Source organism: Calonectris borealis, chromosome 8 (assembly GCF_964195595.1).
Source record: "Calonectris borealis chromosome 8, bCalBor7.hap1.2, whole genome shotgun sequence".
NCBI classification, from domain to species: Eukaryota; Metazoa; Chordata; class Aves; order Procellariiformes; family Procellariidae; genus Calonectris; species Calonectris borealis.
This window is the reverse complement of record NC_134319.1, coordinates 4,733,592-4,742,229: the sequence shown is the minus strand read 5'-3', so window position 1 is coordinate 4,742,229 and position 8,638 is coordinate 4,733,592. Positions and strand designations below refer to the sequence as shown.

Sequence of the window (8,638 nt, the reverse complement as noted above, 5' to 3'; positions counted from 1 at the left end):
TTCCTCACATCAGGAATTTTCCAACTTTTCAGGTAAAAATCTCAGCTGGAGTAACCCTGTGCAGAAAATCTAACTCATGGCTTGCAGTCCTGTTTTATTTATTTAAGAAGTGATTATGTATTTATGGGTCAAGGTGGGGGATGTTTCAGACTGTCCTCGGTCCAGACATACCCTTCTGCTTGTTTCCTTGTGTTTATTCTTCCCCTGGCTCTCGATGTGGCTTCTTGCACCGCTTAAATGCTAAATGCTTCTGCAACCCCCGATGTTTCTGCAGTCTTGTAGGGCAACAGGGCTGCGGCTGAGAAATACGATTTAGCAATAACCCCTTTAACAAAAAGAGCGAACCCCCCTCCCTGTTTCTGTTTTATTCACTTTTAAATAAAGGAGAAATACGATTCCCTTTCCGAGGCAAAAATACTCGTATCAGTTGAATTCCTGACAGGGCACAGTGCACGCTCGGCTTTCCAGGGCAGTGCAGCTTGACAGCTATGCCTAACACACAGCAGATCCCTTTAACAGCGCTCGGGGCGAGCTCCACACGCGGGCCCCCAAATGCAAACCAGATGCCGGCACCGGCCGGCGCAGCCTTCAAAGGCGAGCGGGGGAGGCTCGGCCGCTCCCGCCTCCCCTTCCCCGCCCCAACAGGGACGGCAGCGCAAGCGCGGCCGGGCCCGGGGGGGAGCGCGGCGGGCTTCCCGGCAGCGGCCGGCGGTCAGGAAATTGCCCTGTCAGGAAAAGCGCGGTTTCTGTAACCCGCTCCCTGCGCAGCTAATATAGTGTTTCAGTTTGGACAAGTAAGTGACTGACGCTCGCCAAGCCCCGGTGGCGACTAGCCGCGGCCGGGCGGGCTCCCCCTCAGCCAGGCGAGGCGGGCGCCGCCCCTGAGGGGAGCGCGCTCCCTCAGCCCCGCGCGCGCCGCCGCCGACCGTTGCGGCCGTTAACGGTGGCGGCCCGGCCCGGCCCGCTCTGCCCGCGCGGGCAGGCGGCCCTGCTAGGCCCCGGCGGGCGCCCAGCCCAGCCCAGCCCCCTCTCCGGAGCTCCGCGCTGAAAGCGGAACGCGGTGACATTCAGGAAACTCCTTCCCTGTTCGTGAGGTGCTGCTGGTTGAGAAACCGTATCGCGTTTGCGGTGGTGTGTTTTAATTAAAAAGCCCCTGATGCCCGTGTGTAACGCCCCTCTCCAGCTTTTTCCCCAGGGACCCCCTCTCGCTGCACCCCTGGGCTGCGTGCAGTTTGTCGACGGTGTGCATTGGCTGTGCAATTAAATTGCTCCGAATCGGTTTTGGAGTCTGGTTTGCACATAGCTGGTGGAGCATTATAGGATTTACATTCTCGTTTCCCTGCCTGGCTTCCCGAAGTTTGCTTTTACTGATGTTTCTCAACAGCACAGCCTATATATAACGCCTAAATTTAATGAGAATGGGTCTGCCCTTTTTCACAGTCCCTTTGCGTTGACAGGCTCCAGGCAGCACGGGGGGTGCGCAGCGCCTGGGGAGGCACTTGAGGTTTTGCAGGGCTGGGATAGGCACGTCACTTCCTCCTAATGCCTGCTCCTGCAGATGGTGGAGTGGCAGTCGCCATTCTCCCTGCCGCCTTTCCCTGAGCTTTAAATGGCGGCACTCAGGTGACCTGACGTAGGCAGATGGGACACGTGCATCGCTTCCATACTTGCTTCATCCTCCAGATCCCTGGGAGAGTTCCTTAATTGTGTTTCTTGCCCTTAGTCAAGTTGGTAGTTTCCAGTCTTGTATCTCGGGCACAGGTGTTGCTGGCACTGGTGTCCTCTCACTGCTTCCACCACTGCCTCCTTCCTCCTCTTGCAGCTCTGCCTCCTCGTATCTTTGCAGCACTGTCACCTTCGCATGGCAGTTGCTCCTGCATTCTCATAAAGCTTGTGGGCTGGCATGGCGCCCACCCCAATAACCTGGTGGGGTTTACTTGTGCTCTGCTCCAGACCTCCCCGTAATGGCCGTGTTCCTTGCTGAGACGTGCTCTGCACCGGTTAGGAATTGGTGACCTTGCAGATTTTTTTCTCTGCTCAGGTGCCTGGGACTTGTTAGCTAGTTTAATAAATTTTGCATCAGTGCCTCTTCTCTGGAGAACACTTAAGAAATAAATGTCAGGGAAGGAGAGGAGAGGGCTCTGTCATCTCTGAAGTTCTTAGAAAGTAATAAACAGACACATTACTGTGAAGGTGGTCTCCTCGTTTTTCATCCTCAGGTATTCCCTCATCCTTGAAGACCATTCGCTTAATTCACTGAAATTAACTTTTTTCCTAAATGTACTTAAATATAGTACAAAAACATATTGAAATTTTAAAGTGTCTTTAAATGTTAATGGCCCCCTTTCCTTCAGGAATATGTACTAGCATATGGTTAAAAAAAAAAAAAACAGCTTTTTTTTTTTCCTGGGAAGGGTGCCTGGGATAGGATGAAAGAGGAAAACAGGGGGAATTGGGTTCTTGTAGGTACAGCTGTTCCCAGCTGTAAGAATCAGGGCAGAAATAAATTTATAGTGTCAAGAGAGACTAAATAAACTAGTACTATGCTGGGAAGTTTTTATGTGTATTCTTAGCCACTTTTGTTACTCTGTCCTGTGTTTCTAACAGTCCTACAGCTAAGTTACCATTTGAAACGGTTCTTTTGAAAAAGTCGTCCTCTTCCCAAATAGGGCTCTTACCCATTTTGTTTCTTGTACTTCCTCAATAAGTCTGCCTTCTCTCTTTCCGTAAGCCATTCTGCCTTTAAGCATTCTTTTAATGCTGTTAGAGGTTGATCTGTTTCCTGAGAACTAGTAGATTTACAGGAGAGGATCAGAATAGCTCTCCTGTGTGTTCCTGTTTAGTATCTTGGGCCTTTCTAATGACTCACGTTGAAATTTTTCCCTGGTACCTGCCACTGGAATATCAAAGAGCCTGATGTGTAAAATCAACAGTAGTGGCATGGCCTTGGTAGAAATGTGTTTCTGACCTTCATTTTCAAAGAGAAATCTCTGATCAGCATTGTCTGTTTTTTTGGCTCTTGTTAACACCTTCTGGTTGGTGTCTTGAGCTGCCTTCAGTTTCCCCTCTGCATTTCCACACATGAAAGGGAAAGTACTCAGACCGTTCATAAAATAAAGTTTGAAAATTTGTGACCTTCAGCTGTTTGAGGCAAGCAAACTTACAAGCTCTTGGCTTCTGAGATGTTTTGAGAAAGTCACTGAAGGGAACTTACAGGAGGTGTTGGCCTGATACCCTTTCAGGCTTGTCTTTGTGGGAGTTTGAAATTATGAGACTGATAGGATCATTATGAAGGTGGATTTTGCATTGATAAAAACAAAACAAACAAACTCCCCAGCTCTGTATGTAGGGAGAAGGTAGAGAACTCACTGGGTTCAGATTAACAGATGTGATTCTTCTTTCACTGTAAAAAAGGAAGGGATGTAGATATGTTATTCATGTACGGTGCAGAATTTGTTTCTTTTACCCTAAGCTAATGTGCAACCTCATTTCCTCTTAAGTAGTTGTGACAGGAACTTCAGGGCTAGTGTTTTTGGAATTGCAGCCCAAATAAATGTTTAATTTTAATATGACAGATTACTTAGGGCTGTCATTTTTCTCATGCTCTTACTATGCAAGAGTGAACAAATACTGATAGTAAACTGTGGATTTGGCTTACAGACACATGTTTGCTTCTGGGCTGAGCATCTTGAAAGAAGTGGTTTACAGCATGTCTTTAAAAATTGATTTCACTGTTGCATCTACTACTGGCCTAAGTGTTCCAGTATCTGCCAGGAGTAATTATAGACAGTTGGTTCAGATGTTGCTTAAATGTGTAAGTCTTGATGGGAAATGCAGTGGATTTCAGCCAGAATGCTAATTTTGATGTTTTGTCATTTCATAAAACTGTGAACTCAGAACAAATTATTTTTGTACTGATCTACTGATATGTAATCACACAGCTAGTGCCAAATTCAACCTTGGTGTAGCACTGGAATCTACAGGTGTGATTAAAGTTAGAGTATCAGCACTAACCTAAAGGTGGCTAATTTGGTATCCGCAGGAGCATAATGGCTTTATTGACCCAGGATTCCAGGTGAGTGTACGTACCCTGCACTGAAGCTCATGGTGCCGAGGCTGGTTTGCTCCCGGAATGCAGTTTAAAGCTAGTGTGCATATGGTTACACAAACTGTAATTGTGCCTTTTGAATTGCATTCTACTCCAAGTTATATTTTATAATTAATTTAAACAGATTTTTTGTAAATTAACATTATCGTGCTAGGCATGTGTTTACTGAATGCTGCTTTTTTTGTGTATTGTTTTTATTTTATTTGTTTCTCCATTTCCGTTACAGCATAGAAGAGAATGAAAAAATACAAAAGTCACAGTACAGGAATCTGCCTCTCTTTTACAGGCAATGAACGGAGATTGTTCTTTCTGTCCAGCATGGGGTAGGTTAAAGTGGTACAGATATAGGAATAAGAAAGGTCTTCCTTAGCATTAGATTAATAAGCTGATGGATCCAACCACTTGGATCCATCAGTCATTTTGGAGCCTGTTACCTCCTTTCAACTAGTCATGAAGCTGTAAGAGCTAGAATTTATGTAATAATCAGATGGCATTTTTTTTTTCCCCTCACAGTCAATGTAAACAAGATAGTGTCTTCTTTCAGAGCTTCAGGCATTCTGCAGTGTCATTTGGGACATGTCTGTCTGCCAGATCATTAGTACAGCCTGTAGGGATGCATGCAGCTGCAGTGTCAGAGGAGGGAATGGATCTAAATAGGTTGGTGTGCATGAATTGTATTGATTGCTGTTTTCAGGGTGTGGAGAAGAAAGGGTGCTGCTGTATACTCTCTTAATTCCTTAGGTTTTCCTGCGTGAGAATTGTGTCTTGGCGTAAACTGATCAACGTTTCCTCTATTTGACAAATTGTAGGTTATGGCAAGCATTCAAAATCCTGCAGACGCGTGAGTGCACCTGTGGTGTTCGCAAGTGTCAGGAGTTTAATCCTGAACTACTAATATGGCTGGGAGTTTTGCCACTGACGTTAATGGATGCAGGATCAGACCCTGCTTTTGAAGTGATGGCCCAGTCCAAGCAGGGCCAGGAGAGCCCTGGAGGGAATTGGAGCTGTTGGGTTTCCCCAGTAGCGTGTGTCTTCTCTCCTCATCTCATTCTGTGTGTTCTTGTGGCTCTTTGCTCAGCCTTCCTTTTTCCTGAGAGCTCCTCTCTGCAGCTGTTTCCTGCTGTTCCTGGTGTTAGACGAGCAATGAAGCAGAGAGAGAGCTGAACTTGTTTCTTTTGTGCAGCATAGTTACAGGCTGGGGAACAAGTGGGGCAGCCCAGTTTACCACTGTCACATTGATAATCTTACAGTGATATTGCTGGTCTGTCTTTGGTCTCACAGCCTCTGACCCGGCAGCCTGGCTGCTTTGCGAGGCATGCTGCGGCATTGGTCTCGTGCCTGTTGCAATGCAGAGCCTATCAGGGCACGCAGCAACTGCGTGGGTGCCTTGATCTTCCTTCCAAAGAAAACCAGGCTGAGCAGTAGCCTTAAGACTTCTCCAAGCATACAGTTGGGAGGAGCTCCCAGATTCCTCTGTTCAGACAGACTTTGAGGGCCAGTGTTTTGGGAACTGCCTGAAGTTTGAAATGCCTGGCCTTCCATAACAGGACCTCTCTGTTCCCGTCAGCTGACACCAACATGTTGTTTTTCTACTGTGAGCATCTCTGAGCAGTATCTTTACTTGCCCGAAGCGGTCTTGGGATCATTACTTGCTGCTTATTAGTACTTACTACTGCACTGTACTATGGTACTTATTATTGCCACATCTATGAACAGTCAGAGAGCAGAAAAATGCCTTTTGACTTACCTGACCATGTTAAGATTGTGAGTTCAACTCATCGCCCATGGTTTGTAGGTAGCTGCAGTGAGCCTTCTGGGGACGATTCAGAATGAGATGTAATCGTGACTGCACGGAGAAGGTAAATACGGAGCAATTGCTTAATGTCTGCTCTAGCTCAGGAACTCGGGCACATCAAACAAAACTAGCAGGTGGCATGCTCAGAACAAATGAAACGACTTTTTCTTGCATTGTTTACCCAGAACTTTATAACTCATTACCACAGTAGTCTGCAGTTGCAAAGGTTTCCCTGGATTCAAAAAGACCACAAGCAGATTCAGAGAGGAAAAAGCCTTCAAGGTCTGCTAATCCTAAAGATAAAATTTCTGGCTCAGGAAGTGCCTCTACTATAGATAGCAGGAGGAAGAAGATGTCCTGGGGAAGTATCGCTGGATGAAAAGGGCAGGCATATGCTTTTCTTATGGCTTCTGCTGTTTATGGCAGGATAGTGTACTAGTTGGACCTTTCATCTGACCCAGTGCAGCCGTGCTCTTCTCTTTAATCAGGGTCCAGAATGCCATTGCTCTTACTTGATCAACAGTACTGTGGGCTGTATCTGCCAGTGTGAGTTCAAGAGAGGAACTGAAAGGCGAGCATCATTTTTCTGTTTTAGTACAAATCTCTTCTAGAGCAGATTATAAAGAAAAACAACTCTGTTGCACATTTAAGAGCTTGATATTTGTTGACACTGGTCATGCTGACACCTTTCTGCTGTTCGTGAGTGAGAGATCTATGTAGGCAGAAGAAGCTGAAAATAAATAAAATTTGGATCTCATTTCTTAGAATAATTTACTTAGTCATTTTCATTTCTCTGCTAATTAGTTACACCAAGAAAAAATGGGATATGTCTTGCTTTATATCAGAGCAGGTGGAAGTAGTTTGGCCTGAAAGTATTTAAAATACAAAAGATAGAATTAAAGGGCAGAAGGCAGTGATGAAGTAATCGCTTTGTCTTGGACGCTGAGAAAGGAAAAAAAAAGATATGGAGACATTACAGAAGATTAGTACATACTGAATTATTTATAGAGAGAAAAGGAGATACTAGAAAGTAGTAGAATATTTTCAGTCGTATGGTGGGATTTATTGAGACTATGTTACAATGTTGCGGAGGGTAATTAGGAAGGTTTTCGTGGAACAAGCTAGGTGTTACAGGAGAGGGAGCTGGTGTCTGATTCTAGTACTAAAATGGGGTCTCTTCTACTATTTGCAGCTGCTTTTCCTTGTTCCAAGATGTGAGAAAGCTCCACAGAATTTACCAGAGAATGGATGAAATTATCCAGTGTTTGGTTTTTAGTGAAGAAGCATACTTTCTCTAGCTTGGTTTTTATTTATTGCAGTTTTGTTATTGTTAACACAGTCCTCACATTCCAAAGACTGAGAGATCGCCTGCATGTACGTGTTTCTGTTTTGGGAAGGGAAAAGGAGAGACGAGGTGTGCTTTTGTTCCTTGTTTTTGTTTTGTTTGCTGTTGGTAGCTGAAAAATAAATGCTTGTTGATAGTTATAGCATAGTCCCTTGGGCATTTAAGGGTATTATTCTATATTAGTACTGCCCTTCAACACAGTGTTAGAATTCCCCATCTGCTCCCACTCTCCCACACAGACATGTGCCGCCTTTGTCTCTTCACATCCAAGAAGGAATTAAAGATCCTGGAGGAGGAAAGGGAGTTCACTGTCTTCAAGAAGGGATTGCCACTCCACCATCACCAGTTTTGTTAGTTTACTGTAACTCTAGAAAGCCAACAGAGTGCTGAATTTCCAATATAATGTCAAAAAAGCTTCTTTGGTTTTATCTCCTTTCTACAATTGAAAAGCGGCTTTTATTTAACATATTTAGATCTTTTCACATTAAGATTATGAAGCCTAACTTGACCCTGTTAATCTTTTTCTCGGTAATCCATAGAAAAGCACAGCTGCACGAGTGAAAACATACTGTTTATCCATGATCTCTGGGTCTGGGCAGCCTGCAGCGTTCCAAAGATCAAAGTTTAAAACAGACGTGCCAGTCCTTCATAATTCCTTGTATTTAAGCACATGATACCACAAAATCTATACTTGCCCCTGATAAATACTTCTGCTGAGCTTCGGCCTGCGTGCATGCGAGTGTGCAGCCTTCCAGTACTGTAGCTTTAACAGAAAGGTACGTCCTGGCAATTTGATAACCATAAAGTAAGGTAGAACAAACTGGGTTTAGTAGTTAGTTGTAATGAAACAGTCATCTGGTTACTTAGTCATTCCTTTTAAATTAAAGTAAACAATGTTAAGGATTTTCTTTTTTTAAAGAAATATTTTTGCAAATGACAGTTTCACCCCCCTTTTTTTTCATTGCCTATGTGGGAAAACTAGCACATTTGTTTAAGGATAAACTGGGAAGTCTGTGGTTTCCAGCACGCACGTTTTGAATAATATTTATACAGACTATTATTTAATAGGCCATATAAATATTTATCATAAGCTGCAGCCCTTTGATCATAAATGCTTGTTTGAAAAGCCATTCTGTCCCTGCTGTGATTTGCAAAGAAAGAGGCCATTGCTGTTTTAGTGCTAGGAGGGAATTTTGGCTTCTTGTCCTATCTTAGCAGTTGTAGTCATGGATTAACACGGGCAAGCTGGACATGTCTTTTAAAGATTATTGTTTTTCTCTCTCCCTCTTTTTCTGTCGGCAAATTCAAATAATGAGTTGTAAATACGAGGCCCTAATTCTGCCGTGGACAGACAAAGCTGTATTGAAGTCTTGGGGGCCTTTTTTCTTGG

At 44.4% G+C, this 8,638-nt stretch overlaps 1 protein-coding gene across 1 annotated transcript in view; it reads left to right on the top strand.

The window, feature by feature from the left end:
- Window positions 1-672: 672 nt before the first annotated feature.
- FGGY (FGGY carbohydrate kinase domain containing) overlaps window positions 673-8,638 on the top strand; it is a 149,736-nt gene continuing 141,770 nt past the window's right edge. Inside the window, exon 1 of the mRNA XM_075155678.1 lies at window positions 673-794. The gene's annotated coding sequence lies outside the window, so the exon portion shown is untranslated. The remainder of the gene's footprint in view (window positions 795-8,638) is intronic.